Here is a 23,092-nt window from a genome sequence, read left to right as displayed (position 1 = left end):
GCTCTAAATAATTCAGCCCTCAAATTGCTCTGTGGTCAGAGCTTCTTCATTTATTTTTTAACTCTCCAGGCTCCACAGTTTCGCAATGGAAGCACTCTAATCCCAGCCCTCACAACCAGGTGCCTCTCAAGCCCCCAGCCCAGGATGGCAGGGAAGGAGGCACCCAACTTCTAGGATTCTGCAGACTCATCCCTAAGGTTCAACACATCTTGAGGCCTCAGGGACAGTGGCTGGGATGCAGATGGGCAGCGGGAGGAGAGGAGGCAGTGCTGGCTCCAGGGCTGTTTCCACAGAGCATGGCACTACTGCGCTGGCAGAACTGGATTAATAGAAAGACCTGAGCAACCCGGGTGAGGCTCAGATCCACCTCTGTCAGCAGCTCCACTCTCCTGCGCACTGCTCCTCTAGCCTCCTATCTATCCTTTCTCAGGGCTTCTTCCTGCACCCCCAGCCCATCCCGCCCCCACACAGCCCTCCGTGTTCATTCACACTTTTTTTTTTTTTTGAAACGGTGTCTCGCTATATCACCACGCTGGAGTACAGTGGCGTGATCTCGGCTCACTGCAACCTCCGCCTCCTGGGTTCAAGCGATTCTCCTGCCTCAGCCTCCCAAGTAGCTGGAACTACAGGCACACACCACCACGTCCAGCTAATTTTTGTATTTTTAGTAGAGACAGGGTTTCACCATGTTGGCCAGGATGGTCTCCATCTTTTGACCTCGTGATCTGCCCACCTCGGCCTCCCAAAGTGCTGGGATTACAGGTGTGAGCCACCGCACCCAGCCCTCATTCTTACTCTTAAAGGGCCTGGGCACCCTGCCATGGTTCCCTGGAATCAGCCTGGCCTCAGCTTCTATTAATAATATTAGTTAACATTTGATTGCACATTCATTTCATGTGATCCTCACAGTAACCACACAAAGCAGGTACTATGGATATCCTCATTTCACAAATGAGGAAACTAAAACTCAGGGAGGTTTAGAAATCTGCCGAGAGGCCTGGCGCGGTGGCTCACACCTGTCATCCTAACACTTTGGGAAGCCAAGTTGGGAGGATCACTTGAGCCCAGGGGTTCAAGACCAGCCTGGGAAACATGGTGAAATCTCATCTCTACAAAAAATACAAAAATCAGTGAGATGTGGCAGCATGCACCGGTAGTCCCAGCTACTCAGGAGGCTGAGGCAGGAGGATGCTTGAACGTGGGAGGTCTAGGTTGCAGTAAGCCGAGACTGTGCCACTGCACTCCAGCCTGGGTGACAAAGTGAGACCCTGTCTCAAAAAAAAAAAAAAACAGAAAAAGAAAAAAATCTGCCTAGAGGCTGGGCACAGTGGCTCCTGCCTATAATCTCAACACTTTAGGAGATTGGTAGGATCACCAGCCTGGGCAACATAGCAAGACCCTATCTCTACAAATAATTTTTAAAACTAGTCAGGCATGGTGGTGAGTGCCTGTAGTCCCAGCTACTCAAGGAAGCTGAGGTGGGAAAACCCCTTGAGCCCAGGGGATCCAGGCTGCAGTGAGCTGTGATGGTGCTACTGCACTCCAGCCGGGACGACAGAGAGAGACCTTGTCTCAAGAAAAACTAAAAAATAAATCTAAAATTCTGCCTAGGTAGGAAATAAGCATGAGAAGCCAAAAAATAAAATAAAATAATTGTAATAAAAAATTTGTTATAATCTGCCTAAGTCACACAGAGAGTGAAGAACAAGACTCAAAGCCAGCTGCCTAATCCCAGTCTTCAGGCCTTAACTCCCACGCTATATGGACACAGGCTGCACACACAGGATCCTCAAGCCCAGAGTCACAGGCACACAGCCAGTTGAGACAGTCTGGGGACAAGGATTTTGGTCTAGGGACCAAAGTGCCATATCCGGCCTAACATCCTTTCTCCATTACACAGTTTCAAGTGTAGAAGCATCTGTATTTACACAGGTGATAAATACACGTTTACTCTCTGGTTTATGATGTCATGGCCTAACACCCTATAAACCTAGCTTAACCCCAGCAATGCCCTGTGCTGGCCCCGGCCCTGACCACTCCCTCCCATCCCTGCTCCATGGCCTTCCAACAAACAGCTCGCCTGCCTCCACCAAGACTTTTAAATTCTCCCTCACAGCGTTATAATCCTTCCCATGCCCCTTTAGGGCAGTACAATCTCCATGATTCCTAATGAGAGAGCTGGCACCACCATACCAGAGCACACGTATGCAATACCTGATAGTTCTCAGTGTTCTTACAGACATTACCCAGCCAGCTCAGCAACCCTGAACCAGCTAAACATGGACAACAGCTTGTTATTTTATTTTTTAATTTTATTTATTTATTATTTATTTATTTATTTATTTATTTTTAAGACAGAGTTTTGCTCTTGTTGCACAGGCTGGAGTGCAGTGGCGCTATCTCAGCTCAGCGCAACCTCTGCCTCCCGGGTTCGAGCAATTCTCCTGCCTCAGCCTCCTGAGTAGATGGGATTACAGGCATGTGCCACCACGCCCGGCTAATTTTATATTTTTAGTAGAGATGGGGTTTTTCCATGTTGGTCAGGCTGGTCTCGAACTTCTGACCTCAGGTGATCTGCCTGCCTCAGCCTCCCAAAATGCTGGGATTACAGACACGAGCCACTGTGCCCGGCCTTTTTTTTTTTTTTTTTTTTTTGAGAAGGAGTCTCACTCTGTCACCCAAGCAGGAGTGCAGTGGCATGATCCTGGCTCACTGCAACCTCCACCTTCTGGGTTCAAGCGATTCTCCTGCCTCAGCCTCCGGACTAGCTGGGACTACAGGAGTGTGACCCCACGCCTGGCTAATTTTTGTATTTTAGTAGAGACGGGCTTTCACCTTGTTGGCCAGGCTGATCTTGAACTCCTGACCTCAAGTGATCTGCCCACCTTGGCCCCCCAAAGTGCTGGGATTGCAGGCATGAGCCACCACGCCCGGTCTAGCTTTTTATTTTTTTGAGACGAGATCTCAGTCTGGGTGAAGACTGGAGTGCAGTGGAACAATCCCGGCTCACCGCAGCCTTGAACTCCTGGGCTCAGGTGATCCTCCCACCTCGGCCTCCCAAGTAGCTGGGACTACAGGCACACACCACCACGCCCAGCTAATTTTTCAAATTATGTGTAGAGATGGGGGGGGGGTCTCACTATGTTGCCCAGGCTGGTCTCGAACTCCTGACCTCAAGTGATCCTCCCACCTTGGCCCCCCAGAGTGCTGACATTACAGGCGTGAACCATTTCGCCTGACCTGAACAGCTTTTGGAGATGTCTGGCCAGCTCATATCCCTCCTGTGAGGACCGCCTCTACTCCCATTCACAGGGGAAAGCTCCTACCCCCGGTGCTGCGTGATCATGCCCTCCTGGCCCCAGCTGACTGGCCCAGTGGTAGATAGCTGATCCACACGAGCCCATCAGACTCTCTCCTCAGGAGTTCACATCAAGGTTCAGACACCATTCAGTAACTAAGGGTTACTGGAAAGTGGATGGGTGTATTTGGGAGCTGAGGGGCCATACCACCTGTTGCACATCCCACAGCAGCAGCGGCGTCCTGCAGGTGCACCATGCAGACTCACTGAGAACAGCTGCGTCGGCCACCCCCACCACACCCCCACACACACCCGGCACTTGGGAGACCAGGCACTTCCTCCTTTGAGTCTTCAATTCCCCTATGGCTTCAAATAGCTCGAGCTGGTTTCTGTTACTTGCCTTCAGTAGAGTCTGAACTGAGAGACAAGCTGGCATCACTATCCTCCCTGTACAGATGAGGAAAGAGGCTCTAGAGGTGACTAAATCAACATCATATAGTCAACATGTAATAAAGGAGCCGTTAAAAACCCTGCCATGTGACTCTTCTTCAGTGCCATCCCATGCCTCCTTCCCTGGATTAAAGGAAGTGGCAGGTATTCCATTTCTGTCAGTGTTTAAAAAAAAAAAAAATGGTGGCACAGTAAGCGATTCAGCCAGAGGCACTCCAATGGACTGAAGCTGGAAACAAGAAATTCAAAATCCTCTCCTTTAGATCGGCAAAGACAGCTCTTCTCTCCTCTACATTTGCCAGCCTTCCTTGCAGTGAGGTCGGCCCCATGTGACCAGCTCTGGACAATGTGAATGGAAGTAACAGGTGTCAGTTTCCTCCGTCTCTCTCCTCCCCTCCCGCAGTAACCTTGAAGGCCCTATATTCCAGATGATGTGGCTACAGATTGAGGTGCACTGCCTGACCTACAAGACTTTCCATGAGCAAAAAATAAACCTAGATGGTGTCAAGCCCCTGGGATGTCAGGATTTGATTATTCCTGCAGCATAATCCAGCCTCTCCTGACTAAAGCACAGGAATTTTTCAGCCTGGGCCCTTCAGCAGGATGCTGCATTCATTTGTTTAACATTCATCTGTTTAACAAATATTTCTGGAGCAACAGTGCCAGGTGCTGTCATGGGTATAATCAAGGGCACAGTAGTTTTTTAAAAAATACAATAACTACCCTTAGGAAGCACCCTATCTGGTGACTCATAAGCCCCACTTGGGACTAAAAGAAACAGTTCTACAGGTGCAAAGCAGAACTCCCACGCAGCCCCTGGCTAACCTGAGCCCCAGAGAAGCTAAGCTGCCAGGAGGCAAAGACAGCTTGTCCTAGTGACTCCAGGAGGGTGGCAGCCAAGAGTGAGTTCACACCAGGCTTTCACACCCAAGGCTCTACCAACTCTACTCCTGCCAGCCGTGTGGCTGTAGACAAGTGCTTCCCTTGCTCTGGGCACAGACACACGGGAGAAGGCATCAAGGAGGAGTCATCAAGAGAGCAGGTGGCCGATGGAAAACAGAAGCAGCAAAAGACACCGCTCATCTTCCCCACCCTCCTCTGCAGCAGAAATGTCTCCTCTGGGAATCATCTCCCTGTTTCATTTTAACTGGAAAAGTCCCCCATGACTGAGCTTTTCTCCCCCTATCCCACATAGCAGAGGACTGAGCAGAGAAGTCATTATTCTGTCAGGAACTGGTGTCTGGGTATAGTCTCCTTTCTTTATGCCAAAAGCTAGATAAGAAGTTAGGTAGACAGGGTTGCCATATACAGTTATGCAGGCTATTCACTACAACGCGCCCATCCGAAGGGGCAAATGGAGCTCAAATCCAGCCTACATTCTGCCTACCAAGTTGTGTGACCTAGAGGGAGAGCACCTTCTTCTAATTCACCCAAAGGTGTCTGCTGTATGCCACAGAGGAACTGGAGCCAGGGCTTCTCCATAACAGCAAAGGGAAGTTACTATACTAACCTGTCTACTTTTGTAGATGTTTGACATTTTTCACAGTAAAAGGTTAAAACCAAAACCAAATAAACACCTCACCAAGTGAGTGGGTGTGTTACTTGGCCAGGTTACTTAACCCTCAGCCTCAGTTCCCACATCCAAAAAGACAATAATCGCTGGCTCCTAGGGTCAGTATAAGGACTAAACTAAATTACATAAGTAGCACGTTTGACATGGAGCAAGTCCTCTTACAAATGGGAACTATTAACAGTAGCCACTGCTGATGGCTCGGGCCAGGAAGGAAAACGAGGTGAATGGGGACAGAGGGACATTGTCTAAAAAAGCAAGCCTTTGGGAAATGTGTGTGGAGAAGCCAGAGTCCGAAAATAAGACCACCCTATTCATGTTCCTGAATTGAGCTTGGGGGGCAGGGCTGGTCTGAAGGAGTTCTCATGCAACCCCTTCTTCGGTGGCAGCCTTTATACTTCCCTGGGGACCCCAGACTCGGCTCAGAATCCAAATTAAGGTCAGTGATCCACAGAAAGGCCACAAAGAGTGGCTTAGAAAAGGATGTGCTCCCGGCCTCCCGGCAAACTCAGAGAAGGGCCCAGCAGCTGGCAGGTGGGGCTGGCTGGGCTGGGAGTGCTCACATCTGAAGTCCTGAAAGAGAACAGGACTTTTCCTAAGATGTTCCAGGAGGTCAGCCATTAGCACAGAGAGGACACCTGCCACCTTCATGGGGTGCGAATGGCCCACTCACATCCCTGTAGGTCAAAAACTATTTTTGAATTGTCTAGTTTTTTTCATTTGTTTGTTTGGTTTGATTTGTTTTTTGAGACAGAGTCTTGCTCTGTCGCCCAGGCTGGAGTACAGTGGTGTGCTCTCAGCTCACTGCAACCTCCGCCTCCTGGGTTCAAGTGATTCTCCTGCCTCAGCCTCCCAAGTAGCTGACACTACAAGCATGCACCACCACACCCAGCTAATTTTTGTATTGTTACTAGAGATGGGCTTTCACCATGTTGGCCAGGCTGGTCTTGAACTCCTGACCTCAGGTGATCCACCCGCCTTGGCCTCCCAAAGTGCTGGTATTACAGGCGTGAGCCACCACACCCGGCCAAATTGTCTAGTTTTATGAGATGGATTTTTATGTTAATGTCTTCAACATAATCACTGCTGCCGGGTGCTGTGGCTCACGCCTGTAATCCCAGCACTTTGGGAGGCCGAGGCGGGTGGATCACGAGGTCAGGAGATCGAGATCATCCTGGCTAACACGGTGAAACCCCGTCTCTACTAAAAATAAAAAAAATTAGCCAGGCGTGGTGGCAGGTGCCTGTAGTCCCAGCTACTCGGGAGGCTGAGGCAGGAGAATGGCATGAACCCGGGAGGCGGAGCTTGCAGTGAGCCGAGATCGCGCCACTGCACTCCAGCCTGGGTGACAGAGTGAGACTCTGTCTCAAAACAAAACAAAAACAAAAATGATCACTGCTATATGTGAATTTTACCAGTAGTCTATTTTTAACGACATGCCTCCCTATTCATTTCCCTTCAAGGCCTTAGGTTCCAGAGCCTTACCAGGATGAGAGGGCTGATGGTGACAGTGGCAGTGACTGGAAGCTGGGAGCCCTTCCCAAAGCCCCTGGAGGGAACTCACCACTAGCACGAACCGCCAAGGCCCTGGGTGCCAGCCTAGTGCCCGCCCTAGGAGACTGACATGGAAGGCTTCTGGCTTCAGTCAAATGCCATCTCACTCATTTGCCTCTCCTTTCTTTCTTTTCCAGAATTAAAGCTCATAGGATGATTCATTCTCTTATTAAATCAGCTCATGAGAAAAAGGGAAGTCACCCGAGTTCCCATCCCTCTCTCCACCAAACATAAGCCACGCTGTGGCTCATTCCCCATATGCATTTAATAGAAATGCTACCACAAGGAAGAAATTCCACTAAGAACCCCACCCTTCACCTTTCCTTTCATGTCTCAAGAATTCACCATCCATGGCAGTTTTCTAAGTTTCTAAGGCTGCCAGGGGGAGAGGTGAGTTGGAATTTAAAGATAAGTTCCCACATAAAATGGGATAGGAGGGGAAAGAGTCACATGGCTCTTAAATCCACATACATGCAACCCTCAAAGCAGATAGTAAAAATCCACCCAAAAGAAATCCTTCTCTATCTCTGCCAGATCTCCTCAGCTCTGCCCCACACTTAGAAACAGCTGTTTCCCCAGAACTCCAAAAAAAACTCTCATATATTCCATCCCTCATTCTTTCCAAGACTGTGATCTGTACACTTAATCTACCTCTAGGCTCAGTTTATCCCTCCCTGGGATTGTCAAACAAGAACAGTAACAGTCAAAGAATAAGAATCCTAACGCTACAATGTTATAAAGCACTTTTGTAAATACATCTATGGACTCAGCCTCCTGGCTTTGGAGCTCAGATCCTGCCTCCTCAGCTAACTAGCAGTGTGACCTTACGCAAGTTAACTTAACCTCTCTGTGCCTCGGTCTCCTCCTGCATAAAGTGATGATACTACTGTCTCATCTAGGATTGATTACATAAACTAATATTCCCAAGATGCTTAGAAAGCTTACTGGCATATGCAGTAAGCATGCAATAAATGTTAGTTATTATTCATTTATTTATATATATATATATATATATATTTTTTTTTTTTTTTTTTTTTTTTTTTTTTTTTTTGAGACGGAGCTTCGCTCTTGTTGCCCGGGCTGGAGTGCAATGGTGCGATCTCGGCTCACTGCAACCTCCGCCTCCCAGGTTCAAGCGATTCTCCTGCCTCAGCCTCCTGAGTAGCTGGGATTACAGGCATGCGCCACCACGCCCGGCTAATTTTGTATTTTTAGTAGAGACAGGGTTTCTCCATATTGGTCAGGCTGGTCTCGAACTCCCGACCTCAGGTGATCTGCCCGCCTTGGCCTCCCAAAGTGCTGGGATTACAGGCATGAGCCACCGTGCCCGGCCTATTATTTATTTATTTATTTATTTATTTTGAGACAGACTCTCGCTCTGTCGCCCAGGCTGGAGTACAGTGGCATGATCTCACTGCAACCTCCACCTCCCAGGTTCAAGTGATTCTCCTGCTTCAGCCTCCTGAGTAGCTGGGATCACAGGTGCCCACCACCATGCCAGGCTAATTTTTGTAATTTTAGTAGAGACGGGTTTTCACCATGTTGGCCAGGCTGGTCTCAAACTCCTGACCTCAGGGGATCCACCTGCCTTGGCCTCCCAAAGTGCTGGGATTACAGGCGTGAGCCACTGCGCCTGGTCATTAGCTATTATTAGACTATTACAAGAATCTTGTGCCACAGAGATTATTCTTACCAGCTCTATTTAACATATGTAGTCAATAGCCGTGTGTTGTTGTGGAGTATAATAATAGATTAGCCTCAAGAAAACTATAAATTAACAAACTAAGTGACCTGCTCAGAATGACACAGCCCACACATGGCAGAGCTAAGACTGGAACTCCAGTCATCAACTCCTTTGCACACTCACACATTTCACACTTTAACACACTGTCTCCTTCAGGCATGGAGATTTGAGAATTCCCACGGATCAGCATCAGAAACAGATTTCAATCTCTACAGAGCGACAGTATCTCCAGGAATCTTTCAAGATTCACCAAACAAAATTCATTTCCATTCGTCTTCATATTCCACGAAAACACACCAAAGCTGCCTTAGGGAGAGGGTGTCGCCCCATCAAAGGTGTCAAGGACCATGCAAGGCCAGGGGTCACACTGGCCTCAACAATGTTTCAGACAAAAACGGCTCCCTTGGGAGGCTCCGAGGCTGTCATCGATTTGCGAAAGGTCAGTACAGATCATTTGGGAATGGATTTGTGTAGGCATGGCCTAAGACACATGGACTTCTGCCAAGCCCATATATTTTTTCAAAACATCTGCACTGTCTTCACCCTTGATAAATGGCAGCCAGGCTACAGAAATATTTCCATTACACACAAAAGCCTGCTTTGCCACCACAACTCATTGAAATGGATGTTTCCAACTTGAGAAGAACTCTTCAATGAAAACATCTAAAAACACCCCAATCTTCCAGCAGAGGCAACCAATCTAGCATTCAGGAAACCTTTAAACACTAGTAAATAATATTTGTGGAAACAAATTCTTTGGTAGACATATGCCCCCATGCCCAAAGTCTAACTATATCTAATAAATAGGTTAAGCCCATTTCTTCTAGCTGTATTATGAACATTCATGAGAAGACATCCGCATAAACATTTTCGTAAAGGTTTTCCCATATTTCCAGACTGTGGTGAAATCTCCTTATGGCCATGCTGAAAAGAATTGGAATAAAAAGAATTTAACATTGTAGCCCTGGCTTTACCACTAAGTAGCTGTGTGATTTCACAAAATGAAAATAATAACAATAACAGCAGCAGCTAACATTTAATGAGGACTTACAATATGCAAAACATTGTGCTAGGGGCTTAATAAGTATTTGGTAGTAATTAACAATCATTATGTAATATTTTGGCCGGGCGTGGTGGCTCATACCTATAATCCCAGCACTTTGGGAGGCTGAGGTGGGCGGATCAGTTGAGGTCAGGAGTTCGAGACCAGCCTGGCCAACATGGTGAAACACTGTCTCTACTAAAAATACAAAAATTAGCTGGGCATGGGGTAATGGAGGGCGCCTGTAATCCCAGCTACTCAGGAGGCTGAGACAGGAGAATTACTTGAACCCGGGCGGGTGGAGGCTGTGGGTGACAGAGCAAGACTCCACCTCAAAAATAAAAAAAATTAAAAAACACCAAAAAACCATTTGGTAATATTATTACTCCCACTGTATGGATCAGGAAACTAAGACTCAGAGAGATTGAGTAACTTGCCCCAAGAACACAGCAGCAAGTAGCAGAGGCTGGGATGAAGCACAGGCATTCTGATTCAGTATTCTTAATTACATACCATTGGTCATTTCAAAGCACTTAACGACCCACAACCTCAGATTCCTCCAGGAGCCAACCAAGCAAGCAGTCTTCAGAATCCTTTCCAGCCGTAAAATTCAGTGATTCTCTCTTTTCAAAATAAAATGAATTTATAACTTTGAGAAATAAAATGTAATGATGCTCTAGTACTGCTGAGGGAAGGAAACATCTGTGTATGCCTCACCCAGAACCAGTCAGGGGAGGAAAACTGCTGATTTTCTAGGGTAATGATGCCCTGTGAACCAACCAGACTGGCCTCAAGCCGTCTCAGGAAAAATGACAGCTTGAAGTTCTCAGAGGATCCACCAACAGGCAAAGGTCTGCAAGTTCGCAACTTTCAGTTCTCAAACTTTAATTTGACTTTTTTTTTTTTAAAAGGAAACTCATATGCAAGAAAATGCTGCACCGTAGAGGCTGATCTTAAGAATGCCAGTACAAGATGTATGTTGACTCTGTGGCATGCTCACACTTGCTTTCCTTTCAGGTGTACACCTGCTCAGGGAAAATCCACCCGGCCCAGGCAATCTGTTTTAAGACTTCCCTAGCCCGAGGCTCAGTGGTCCTGTAATTGGGTGGGGGTTTTGTCCTTTGCACATCTGATATCTTCATACGCTCCCTCCTGCTCATCATCACCAGCCCGGTCTCTGGACACACAAACACGCAAGTGCTGCCTTCCCCAACTCCATCTCGGACGCATCTTCTTCCTCTCTCTGCTCAGCACAGGAGTTCCCTGTTCACACACCTTGCCATCGGCTGACACAGCCAGTGGTGAAACTCCCCCAGCTGACCCTCCCTGGAGCTCACTAGCTCTCTCGCAGCTGTGGGTACAGCCTGAAACCGAAACTAATCTCAGACCAGAGCAAAGTGAAATCATTTCAGGAGCCTGATCACCCTACATGACCACAGAGAGGCTTCCCCTTAACAGAGCTCCAAATCCAGCTTGCTGGTCACCACGAGAAAAAAAAAAGCTTTGCAGTGCCCTCCTAACATCAAATACTTTCTTAATGAATAGGGAATCATGGGATTAGAGGAGGAAGCAAAAGTTCTTGCCATCGTGTTTGCTGCTGCTACTTCTCTCTTATTTGCACAAGTCTATTTCAGTTCACCCCGTGAGCTAAAGTTCACCACCCGGTATTATTTTTAAACTCATTGTCCAGCATCCGTTCATATTTGGTTCACTCTTAATCAGATTATCTTCCAAGAGCAAGCTTTGTTCTCTTCTGAGATCCCTGTAACCATCTTGCTCTAATGTGGCTGAGACTGTTATACTACATGTTTTTCGTAAATTTGAAAAATGAAGCGTTTTACTTTTGTGCTCGGGCCAGGCACGGTGGCTCACGCCTGTAATCCCAGTACTTTGGGAGGCTAAGGCGAGTGGATCTCTTGAGCTCAGGAGTTCGAGACCAGCCAGGCCGACATGGTGAAACCCCATCTTTACTAAAAGCACAAAAAAATTAGCTGTTTGTGATGGCGTATGTCTGTAATCCCAGCTTCTCGGGAGGCTGAGACACAAGAATCGTTTGAAACTGGGAGGCAGAGGTTGCAGTGAGCTGAGATCACACCACACTGCACTCCAGCCTGGGTGAAAGAGCAAGACCCTGTCTCATAAATAAATAAATAATAAAAAATAAAAACACTTTTGTGCTTGGAACAATAAAAAAGAAAAAAAGCAAAAGCCATTATGACTGAACATAATGTCAGGCCTTGATGATCCTTCAAAGAAGTATAAATGTTGAGAAGGATCCTAAACTGTGTTTTCTTTTCTTACCCTTGCCCCCAGCATACTTGTGGGCACCTTTCTTTGTGGCTAGGCAGTATTACGAAAAAAAGCCTACTGTCAGCTTAAGCAAAACAGAATAAGGAGGGTTAAGTGCACTGGCCCAACAAGGGTATGGTCAAAGAGAAATTAAGTCTTGGATTATCTGTTATTTACTCATTCATCCAACAAAGTTTACTGAGAGCCTCATATATATGCCTAAAACTCTTCTAGGTGCATCTAGGAGATAACGCACTAGCTCCAACTGAGAGTGCCATTCTCAGAAACACTGTGTGTATGGGGGCTGATGCTTTCTGTATTCCAATACCAAGACAAATGCTCCACTACTTCCAGGTTTCCTGAGCTCTCCTCACAAGGCTTGGACTCCATCCCCGAGAGCTGTAGGTCCCTCCCAGTGAGCACCCCCGGGTGACGCTGACCAGGAACATTGCGGGCCAGGGTCCCAGCTGTTGGGCAGACTCTGTTTGTGCCTTGGCTCACTCATTAATGGATGAGCTGCTCAGTGTTATCGGCATTCTTCAATCACTCCAACAGTCAAAGGAGGGGTTAGGCCAGATTTAAGTAATCTTCTAGCTCAAAAATTCCAGCTCCTTTTATCCTCCGATCACCGAGCTGACATGGACCTCTAGGGGCCTCTACTTCATCTTCCTGTCTCCAGACGAAACCTCTTAAACCACAAAGACAAATGAAACTTGTTCCCATTTCTGAAGACCTTCAGGGGAGGCCATTCCCCTCTGTGCCTATGAGTCACTTTTCTTACATCTCACATCCTATCTGGAATGTCTTCCTTATACCTTACTTGAATCCTCCCTCTGTAGTTTAAATTCATTTGCCTCTGGTTCTAAGTGCAGAGAGACAAGAGTGAATCACTGTGTTCTGAGCAATGACTCTTAAGGGACTTTTATGTCTTCTTCACCATGTTCACTGCAGGCATTACAAGAGGTGGCAGTGTTTCTCAGCTATTAAAAACCACAAAGGCATCAGGAAAGCTGACCACACTGCCCAGTTCCTGCCTCACCCTGGCAAGGGTGCTACAGAATCCAGAAAACCTGACCCTTCTCTGAAACCCACACCGCTACTTAGCTCTACTCAGAGTTCACCAAGGGGGAGAACAATGTGCTCCCATGCCAGATCAAAAGCCCAGGAGGCAGCAGCCACTTTATCTTGTCCTCACTCAGCTCAAGCGGCCCCTCCTCCAGGAAGCCTTCCCTGCCCCAACTCCTCTTCTGGCTGGCAAAGTGCCCCCTTCCTCAGTGCTTTGTCTTATCGCAGCACTTGCCACAGAAACTGAAATTCCAGGCTAACATGTTTGTCTCCCTTACTAGACAGGAGGCATCTTGAAGGCAGGGGCCATGGCTTGATGACCTTTGTGCTCCAGGATGGGCCCCAGCAGAGTATCTGGCACTTGGCCAGTGGTTCTCAGCAGACTCTGTTAAGCTGAACCCTCCAGGCATGTTCCAACGATGCCTGGACATTGCACTGGCAGCCCTTCAAGCAGGACACAAATCCCACAACCCCCACAGCTCCACCCTCCCCCACCACGACCACCCCCGAGCTCAGTAGGGGTGTCTCTGACATACATTTTTTTTTTTTTTTTTTTTTTTTTTGAGGTAGGGTCTGGCTCTGACACCCAGGCTGGAGTGCAGTGGTGCAATTTCAGCTCACTGCAACCTCGGCCTCCCAGGCTCAAGCGATCCTCCCACCTAAGCCTCCTGAGTAGCTGGGACTACAGATACATGCCACCACGCCTAGCTAATTTTTGTAGAGATGAGGTTTCACCATGTTGCCCAGGCTGGTTTAGAACTCTTGAGCTCAAGTGATCTGCCAACCTCAGTCTCTCAAAGTGCTAGGATTACAGGCATGAACTACCACACCCAGCCCTGACAGTTTCTCTAAGGGTGTGGGCCTGCAGCCAGACTTCCTGAATTCAAATCCTGGCTCTGCCACTTTCTAGCCATGTGATCTTGGGCAAGTTATTTAAACTCTTGATGTCTCTTATGTCTCTATTTCTTCACCTGAAAAATTGGTATAATATCTCATAGGTCCTGTGAGGATTCAACAAGCTAATCCATGTGAAGTACTTGGAAAGGGTCCGACCCCTCTGTGAATGCTGCAATGATTATTTCCCAAGCCTATTCCTTCACAGAAACCCTTGGCCCCCACAGCTTCCACTCTTTTCGTTTTTGAGACAGAGTCTCACTCTGTCACCCAGGCTGGAGTGTAGTGGCGCGATCTCGGCTCACTGCAACTTCTGCCTCCTGGGTTCAAGCGATTCTCCTGCCTCAGCTTCCCAAGTAGCTGGGACTACAGGCGCCTGCCGCCAAACCTGGATAATTTTTTTGTACTTTAGTAGAGACGGGGGTTTCACCGTGTTGCCCAGGTTGGTCTTGAACTCCTGAGCTCAGGCAATCTGCCTGCCTCAGCCTGCTAAAGTGCTAGGATTACAGATATGAGCCACCGTGTCCAGCCTCTTTTTTATTTTATTTATTTATTTATTTATTTATTTATTTATTTATTTATTTATTTTGAGACAGAGTCTCGCTCTGTCGCCCAGGCTGGAGTGTAACGCTGTGATCTCGGCTCACTGAAATCTCCGCCTCCTGGGTTCAAGCTATTCTCCTGCCTCAGCCTCCTGGGTAGCTGAGATTACAGGCGCCCACCACCATGCCCGGCTAATTTTTGTATTTTTAGTAGAGACAGGGTTTCACCATGTTGGCCAGGCTGGTCTCGAACTCCTGACCTCAGGTGATCCGCCCGCCTCGGCCTCCCAAAGTGCTGGGATTACAGGCGTGAGCCACTGCACCCTGTGAGCTTGCACTCTTGACTGCCTATTGGGCCTGCCCCATCTCCTCACTAGGTTCCCTTCCTCCAGGGAACTCTGCCCTGTTCCTCTGGACCAATGTTAGTATTAACTTTATGCCATTCAACCCTTCTCACTGGTTATGCCTCCTCACCCCTCCCCCAGCTTACAGGGCAAATTCTCCAAAGAAAAGGAAAAAGAGTTGGTTCCACAGCAGGGCTACAGATGCTGAGTCATTCTGCCCCCAAATATGCTTAGCTGTCACCCATGACATTTCAGTCTCCCCACCCCCGCCTCCACTGTGCGGTCCTCTCTGCTCATCATTCAAGAGCCTCACCCCACCCCCTCCCACTCTTCCAAAATCCACCCTCAGCCTCTACAGTTTTTACCAAAGATTTTCCTTAATAATGAGCCTCAGAATTTGTGTACCGCTGTGCAGAAATGGCAATAATAATAATAGCTTCGATGTAATGAACACTTCCTCTTTGTCTGGCATACACATGAGATCTCTTTTAACTCTTTCTAAATATAGGAAACTCTGGCACTTACAAAGTCTTAGAGTAAGATGGAGAGCTGGGAGTCTACCTGGAGATGCCTAACTTCAGATCTTACACTCTAAACAACTAAGCTATGATGAAAATGTGCACAAAATAACTCAGTTGCTTCCTGGGGGTGGAAGTTAGGCCAGTGGAGTTGGAACTTTTTTTTTTTTTGAGACAGAGTCTCACTTTGTTGTCCAGGCTAGAGTCCAGTGGTGCAATCTCAGCTCACTGCAACCTCCGCCTCCCAAGTTCAAATGATTCTCCTGCCTCAGCCTCCCAAGTAGCTGGGGTTACAGGTACGCACCACCATGCCCAGCTAATTTTTTGTATTTTTAGTAGAGACAGGTTTCACCATGTTGGCCAGGCTGGTCTCGAACTCCTGACCTCAGGTGATCCACCCGCCTCAGCCTCCCAAAGTGCTGGGATTACAGGCAGGAGCCACCACGCCCAGCCTAAACATTTTTATCTTACCAAGAATTCCTCAAAGACCCTTGGTGCTGCCACAATGGAAATGAAATGGTCACATTTATAAGAAGGGAGTTTATGTTTACAAGGACTGTTATCACATTTATCATTTATGACCTGCTTTAAAGATAAGACATTTAGCTGCATCGTCAAGAGTCTGTGATAATGCGCTGACACATCAGAGGTTCTGGGAGCCTGGAAGCCAAGGGGATCAGAGAAACACTGAGTGAGCCAACACAGCTAGCATCCTGAACTCACCAACCCATGGTAGCCAGGGCCACAGCATGACTGAGAAGTCATGGCCACTGGGGAAGGTGAATCCTCAGTCACTGCAACAAGGACCTTTGCATGCCACCAAGACACTTCCAATTCCCAAGTCAAGGACCACTGGACCACAGCGCTTTAGGGTCTCCAATGCCCTTCATTTTATTTTATTTTATTTTATTTTATTTTATTTTATTTATTTATTTATGTATTTTTTTTTGGAGACAAAGTTTTGCTCTTGTCATCCAGGTTGGAGTGCAATGGCACAACTTTGGCTCACTGCAACCTCCACCTCCCAGGTTCAAGCAATTCTCCTGCCTCAGTCTCCTGAGTAGCTGGGATTACAGGCACACGCCACCACGCCCAGCAAATTTTTGTATTTTTAGTAGAGACGGGGTTTCACCATGTTGGCCAGGCTAGTCTTAAACTCCTGACCTCAGGTGATCCACCCCCCTCAGCCTCCCAAAGTGGTGGGATTACAGGCATGAGCCACCGCATCCGGCCTCCAATGCCCTTTATAGCTCTTGCTTCCTGTAAGTGCAAGAGCCAGCGACACAGAAGCACCACCTCCTCCAGCTCACCTTGGATAGTCAGAGGTGACCCCTGTCAGACACCCAGCTTCCTGTGCCCAAGGCTCTAGAATACTCCTGCCTCTGCTGCTTATTACCAGAGCAAATGTAGGAAGCTCTAAAGGAAGAATACCAGTGTGAGTGCTGCCATATGCCAAACACTGTGCTCTCTAGTTAAACAAAGAAAAATCCCCTACAGCCCTCTGTGGGGGACTTGAGCCTAAGGAAGTCTTCTCAGTCCCAAGGTAGAGAAGTCACAAATGGCAGATCGTCCTAAAGCTCTTCCAGATCCCTAGCAAGTGTAGATGCCACAAACACCTATGCAGCAGCCCAGGACCCAGTGAGCCAAGAAACAAAAGGCAGGCCAGGCCTCCTCTGGCCTGAGGCTGCACTGGGGATAGTGACAGCAGCCCTCTGGCCCCCACTTGCCTTCAAGAGTCCAAAGGGATCTAAGGAACCGACAATACCCAGATCATAGCCTTGGACAATTCTGCCCCAAGACCTCCTTAAGAGTCGTCTTTCACACTTAACACTCTCTACTAAAGCACCTCAACCCCATTTCCCCAAGAACAAGCTAGAGCTCTTAAAGGCCTGGATCTCACACCCAGCTGAAACACCAGAATATCCACCTCCACCCAAATCCCTTTATTTACCTCTAATTCAATAGACCAGTGGGCCTAGTCCAGTGCCCAGGGCCTTCCCACCACACAGACAGCAAAATGAGCCCCTGGAAAAGGGCCACCTCATCTGCCCCCATCCTCTAGCTAGCTGTAGGGAGCTGGGATCTGTCCAGACACTCCAGGTCTCCATGGCCACAAGCCCAAAGTTGCACAGGGAGGTCATAAGAAAAGACCTTAGAAGCAGTCTGCTCTTTGAACCCTGGGATTATTCACTGACCAGCCAAAAAGGTGACAACTGTTCTGATGGCCCAGGTCAGACCAGTAACTCTAGGGCAGAGGTCTCAATGGAGGTCCTAGTTCCAAGGGGGTATATTAACCATCTGGTGTTGAATACAAGTGTCTCCCTACACACATGCATTTTGGAAGGAGAGGAGTTAGAGCTTTCACCAGATTCTCAAAGGGGCCCATGACTCCAACCTCTGGCCCTAGTTGGCCTGGCCCAGGAGCTGGGGACACAGCCCTAGTCATATCAACATCCCTGGGCCATCCTCGCTGTCCAGGGTCTCTCTTCTATTCAAGGATGTGCCCAGGTCGGTAGCAGTATCCTGTTTCCCTTGTCCTGGCCCTTCCAGCTGCAGAAAGTGGACAGCGGGTTTCACACCCAGCCCTGCTGCACACGCTCCAGCTTCCTGGAGACCCAAGCCAGGTTTCTCCCAGCAGCACCTCTCCATCCCAGAGATGGCACCATATTCAAATTGAGGTACCAGTGGCACTGTCCCCCAACAACAGAGAGGACCCAGCTTCACACTTGATCCAGCAGGGGCCCAACCACATGGTGAGATGACTTCCTCCATGAGAGAATTCCTGGGGTCCCTCACCTCCTTCAGGCACAGCTGGCTATAAAGAAAAGGGGTGAAAGGCCCATTACATCTCCCTGAGTCCTTTCTCCTGGGCCAGGTGGCTCAGGTGCTGCGGGATCACCCAGGGAAGGCTCATTCCTCTCGCTACAAGACGTTGACTGCGGATCAGGTGGGGAGTACGGTGGATGGTCTTCTTGTATCCTCTATTGTCTCCAGGGCATCTTGTTTCTAAACTCCCAGGGAGTCCCCTCATCTTCTACTCCACTACTCCACCAAAAAAAGGAAAATCTAAACCCTCCCTCCCCTTAAAACACATTCCTTCTCAGGAATTTAATTTCAGTGTACGTTTCTTAGAGCTAAAACTTTTTTTAAGGGGAAAAGAAATGGGCTGGGCAGTGCTGGGTGTAAGGCGACCACGCGACCGAGAAAAGGAAGAGGGAGGAATGAATAAACGCTGACACCAGCCCCCCTTGGAGCTCAGAGCCTGGGGCACAGGAGCCGGCGGGGCGGGGGAGCAGGGGCGGGGACAGCGCATTCCCAACTTTCCCTGGCCGAGCTGACGGGAGATACAGCTCCCAGGGGACCGGGAGGGACCAAAAAAGGCTGAGCCGACCTGTGACATCGGCGGGGGGCAGGAAGCGAAGCTCCCCTCCCCCTGAAAGGCGCTCGGCTCCCAGCAGGCGCCCCCGCCTGCCGTCGCCGCCCAGCCTGCGCCCCCAGGCCCGGGTACTGCGGGGAAGGGCGCCCACACAAAAGGGGGAGCGGCGGGAGAGGGGACTCGGGCGAAGCCGGCTCTGGGAGGCCTCGTCTCCCTTCCCTGCGGCGCTGGCCCGCGCCCCTCGGTCTAATCGCGCTCCCCGCTCCCGGCCCCCCAGATGCCCGCACGCCCCCCGCGCCCGGGGCCGGGGATGAGGTGGGGGCTCGGGAAGGAAGGGCGGGCGGGGACCTGCCGCACGCGGAGCTCCCGGGGAGCCGCGCCGACAGCCCCGGGAATCAAACTCGCGACGGCCCGGCCCTCCCGGCGGCGCCTGGGCAACGGGTCCCGACAAGGTGGGGCCGCTGGGCCGGGGCCGCGGCCGCGGCCGGGATTGCGCGCGGGGCGCCGGCGAGGACCGCGCCCGGGGCCGGGCGGGAGCAGCGGGAGCGCGGGGGTCTTACCGGGCAGCGCCACGCGCGTCCGCTCCGCGCGGGCCGCAGGGGCTGGGCCGCGGGCCGGGCGGGGGAGGGGCTGCAATCCGCAGCGGCGGCGGCGGGGCCAGGCTCGGCGGCGGCGGCGCGGCTGGGGCGCGGGGAGGCGGAGAAAGTGAGGCGAGGCCGGCTTCCTAGCGGCGGGCGGCGAGAAATGCAGCTGTCCCTGCGCGGCTGCCGGCAGGGCCACAAGTGGGGCCGCGCGGGGAGGAGCGGGGCTGCGGGCGGGGCGGGGCGGGGGCCCGGCTGCGGCGCCCCCGGGCCCTTTCCCTATGGCCGACCCCTTTCCAGAGAGGAGGGAAGCGGACCTGGGGGTCCGGAAACCTACATGGTTGCCGGGGGTGGAGAGGGGAGCACCCGGTGAAGGCTGGAAAAATGCCCTCCGTGTACCTCCCTCCCCGGCCGCAGTGACTCCCTAGCTTGCGGGCAGGAGGGCGTGAGCGGGGCGCCTCGACCTCCCGCGCAGAGCGGGGTGCGGGGCATCCTGCCCCTCCCAGCTGCGGAGAGGGTGGGCGGAGGAGACCTGAGACCTCCGAGACTCCGCGGGGAGCTAAGAGCAGGGCTGTCCGACAGGTTCCAGGTCAGTGCCAGGAACCCAGGGTGAGGACGCACAGCTGGGGCTTGGGACACAGGTGTGGAGGAGGGGCAGCTCCCTGGAATTAGGGCCCCGGAAAGGAAACCAAATCAAATGCTGAGGCCACAGGAGATGGTGGGAAGGGGGAACAAATCAAAGCTATCACTCGTCCACACCGACAGATACTACCTGCCATCTCCCATTTTCTCCTCCCCCAACCTCCCCAGCATCCCTGATCACTTCAAGGGCTGCTGAGCCCTGGGAAGATTTTCCACGGAAGAACTTGTTTAATAAATGGGAAACTGACCTTTGCTATACTTTTCCCACGTGCTTTCGTTTCAGACTCCAATTTGGGAGTAGGTAGCCTAGGTCAGGTGGTGACCACCAAGCACCCTGCTACCTAGGGGATCTGAGGAGGGTGAAGAAGGCCAGATGCAAACTAAGCTCTGTCCCCAAACAACTTGCAAAGGGTCTGCACCCTCCTCCTGGAAAAGTCTGCCTTACAGACCCATTTGCCCATCTGGGCCCAGAACCCCAGGAATAGCCCCCTCTCCCCTCCTCTGAGCGCTTGCAATTTGCTAGCCTTGCTGAGACAGATCGACACGCTCAGCCTCAGAGACAGCTGATGGTAAAAACCACAAACCAAAGTGCCCCAGACACCAATGTGTTTCCATCATTTGCATGTCAAGGGCAAGTTTCTTCAGCAAGTTGGGAAACTGGGAGGGGGAGAAACCTCAGAACCACACCCTCCTCGGGGAGGCCCAACATTAGGTTAGCATGTTGAACGGAACTCCAGGACTGGGTTTCCAAACCCCTCTGAGGATCTCCTCTCTCCCCACACTTCACTCCCTGGTGCATTCAATTTCCGGGGGAGGCAGGGTGCTTGAAATCCCAGAAGATGGTCTTCAGGCCCCAGGTTAAAGATTCTTAATCCGGAGGGACAGACCCATGCCTCTATACTGACTCCTGGCTCCTTTCCCAGGTTGTAACTGAGAGCTCAGGATTTGTCCGCCTGGCCAATATAGTCTAGATTATGTTATCAAGTGTATTACCTTACACTTACCCATAGTGCAGTTCATTTGTCACTTTCCTGCTTACTTGCAAGATCCCTCTGCAGTTCATCCCTGTCACCTTGGCATTTCAGGAGCAGAAAAATGCATCTGCAAACTTGGAGATTTCCATTTGCACTCGCCTATGGATTGCTCATAAATTTTTTTTTTTTTTTTGAGACGGAGTTTCACTCTGTCACCCAGGCTGGAGTGCAGTGGCACGATCTCAACTCACTGCAACCTCCGCCTCCCAGGTTCAAGCAATTCTCCTGCCTATGCCTCCTGAGTAGCTGGGGTTACAGGTGGGTGCCACCACGCCCAGCTAGTAAAATTTTTAAATACATTATTATTATAGTCATTAATAAAACCAGTTGCTCTAATGGACACTCTTCCTTTTTTTTTTTTTTTTTTTTTTTTTTGAGACGGAGTCTCGCTCTGTCGCCCAGGCTGGAGTGCAGTGGCGCAATCTCGGCTCACTGCAAGCTCCGCCTCCCGGGTTCACGCCATTCTCCTGCCTCAGCCTCCCGAGTAGCTGGGACTACAGGCGCCCGCCACTGCGCCCGGCTAATTTTTTGTATTTTTAGTAGAGATGGGGTTTCACCGTGGTCTCGATCTCCTGACCTCGTGATCCGCCCACCTCGGCCTCCCAAAGTGCTGGGATTACAGGCGTGAGCCACCGCGCCCGGCCTAGACACTCTTCCTTGAAGCACACTTTTCTTGGGCTTTGCTAACATACTCCTCCTTTTGGGTCTGTCCTTCTGGAAGCTTTTTCTCAGACCCCTTCCCTGCCTCTCACAACTTCCCCACCCCCAGACACCTCCACCCACTCCCACCACTGCCTCTGAGCCCCTAGGGCTCCAGCCCCTCACACCAGCCGCCTACAGAGGGCCACCTGTGAGTCTCCCAGACACCTAAAACTCAAGGAGGCTAAAGGCGACTGAGACCGCTTCCCTACCTAAGCCACGTCCTCCTACTCTCCTGAATCCACCTCTGGCTCAGAGGCTGGAAGCCTCTGTCTCCTGTGCATCTTCCCTGGCACTCCACTGGTTATCAGATCCTGTTCATTTCTCCTTCTCTCCCCGCCTCACTCCTCCACTTCTGCCTGGTTCAGGCCCTATTGTCTCTGCTCTTCCAAAGATGAGATGTCCCTTTTGCTTTCCGGCCCAACCTCCTATGTGCTTCAGGAGACTCTTTTATTTCTTCTTTCTCCTCCCCTCTGCTTCAAAACTACAAACACTTCAGGATACCCCCTTCTAAGGGAACCTGGCCCCAACCCTGCCCTGCCCTCAAGTCATTGCCCTGTTTCTCTCTTCTGCATTCATCAGTAGGCCTCCCCTAAGAAGCAACCAGACCCACTCTCTGCTTCTTCAAGCCCTATTCAATCCTCAACTTCCTACAATCTGACTTTCTTCCCCTTCATCCTAGGGGAAGGTGATTTTTACAGGGAGGCACCGGCATCTTTCTAGGGGAAGATGCCTTTCCAAGGGAGGCACCCTTAGGCTCCTCATTGTTTCAACCCATGGGCCTCCTCCCTATCCCATTCCTTCACTCCATTGGAGCCCTGGATGTTGCTAACGCCTCGAAACCATTCCCACCCTCATGGCTTCCTAGCCTCTGCGTCTTTCTATCCACTCCCTCATTTCTTCAGCTCTGCCTGCCCCAGGGGTTTCTCCAAGGCTGAGTCCTCTAACTTCCTAACCAACCCCTCTTTCCAGATGTTCTCACGGGGGGAATAGAGTGGGGCAGGTACCAACCCCTCATGGCTCCACTTGCAGACTGCTTATATATATATATATATATATATATATATTTTTTTTTTTTTTTTTAAGACAGAGTCTCGCTCTTGTACAGCTTGGAGTGCAGTGGCGCGATCTCGGCTCATGGCAACCTCTGCCTCCCAGGTTCAAGCGATTCTTCCAACTCAGCCTCCTGAGTAGCTAGAACTACAGGTGCACGCCACCATGCCCAGCTAATTTTTTTATTTTTAGTAGAAATGGGGTTTTACCATGTTGGCCAGGCTGGTCTCAAACTCCTGACCTCCGCCCGCCATGGCCTACCAAAGTGCTGGAATTACAGGCATGAGCCACCGCACCCAGCTGTTTTTTTTTTTTTTTTTTTTTTGGTTGTTGTCTGTTTGTTTTGTTTTGTTTTGTTTTTGAGACGTAGTTTCGCTCTTTTTGCCCAGGCTGGAGT

General features: G+C 50.2%; 1 protein-coding gene across 5 annotated transcripts in view; it reads right to left on the bottom strand.

Annotated features, from left to right (window-relative positions):
* CUEDC1 (CUE domain containing 1) overlaps positions 1–19,487 on the bottom strand; it is a 94,208-nt gene extending 74,721 nt beyond the window's left edge. The window contains exon 1 of one of the 5 annotated variants that reach the window (XR_008679734.2): positions 19,247–19,485. The gene's annotated coding sequence lies outside the window, so the exon portion shown is untranslated. Of the gene's footprint in view, positions 1–19,246 lie in introns of all 5 variants that reach the window. The other 4 variants (XR_008679735.2, XM_031011429.3, XM_031011431.3 and 1 more) reach the window with 4 other exon arrangements.
* Between the last annotated feature and the right edge of the window lie 3,605 nt (positions 19,488–23,092).

The sequence above is a fragment of the Gorilla gorilla genome, chromosome 4 (genome assembly GCF_029281585.2).
Source record: "Gorilla gorilla gorilla isolate KB3781 chromosome 4, NHGRI_mGorGor1-v2.1_pri, whole genome shotgun sequence".
NCBI classification, from domain to species: Eukaryota; Metazoa; Chordata; class Mammalia; order Primates; family Hominidae; genus Gorilla; species Gorilla gorilla.
This window is presented reverse-complemented; position numbering and strand designations above follow the sequence as displayed.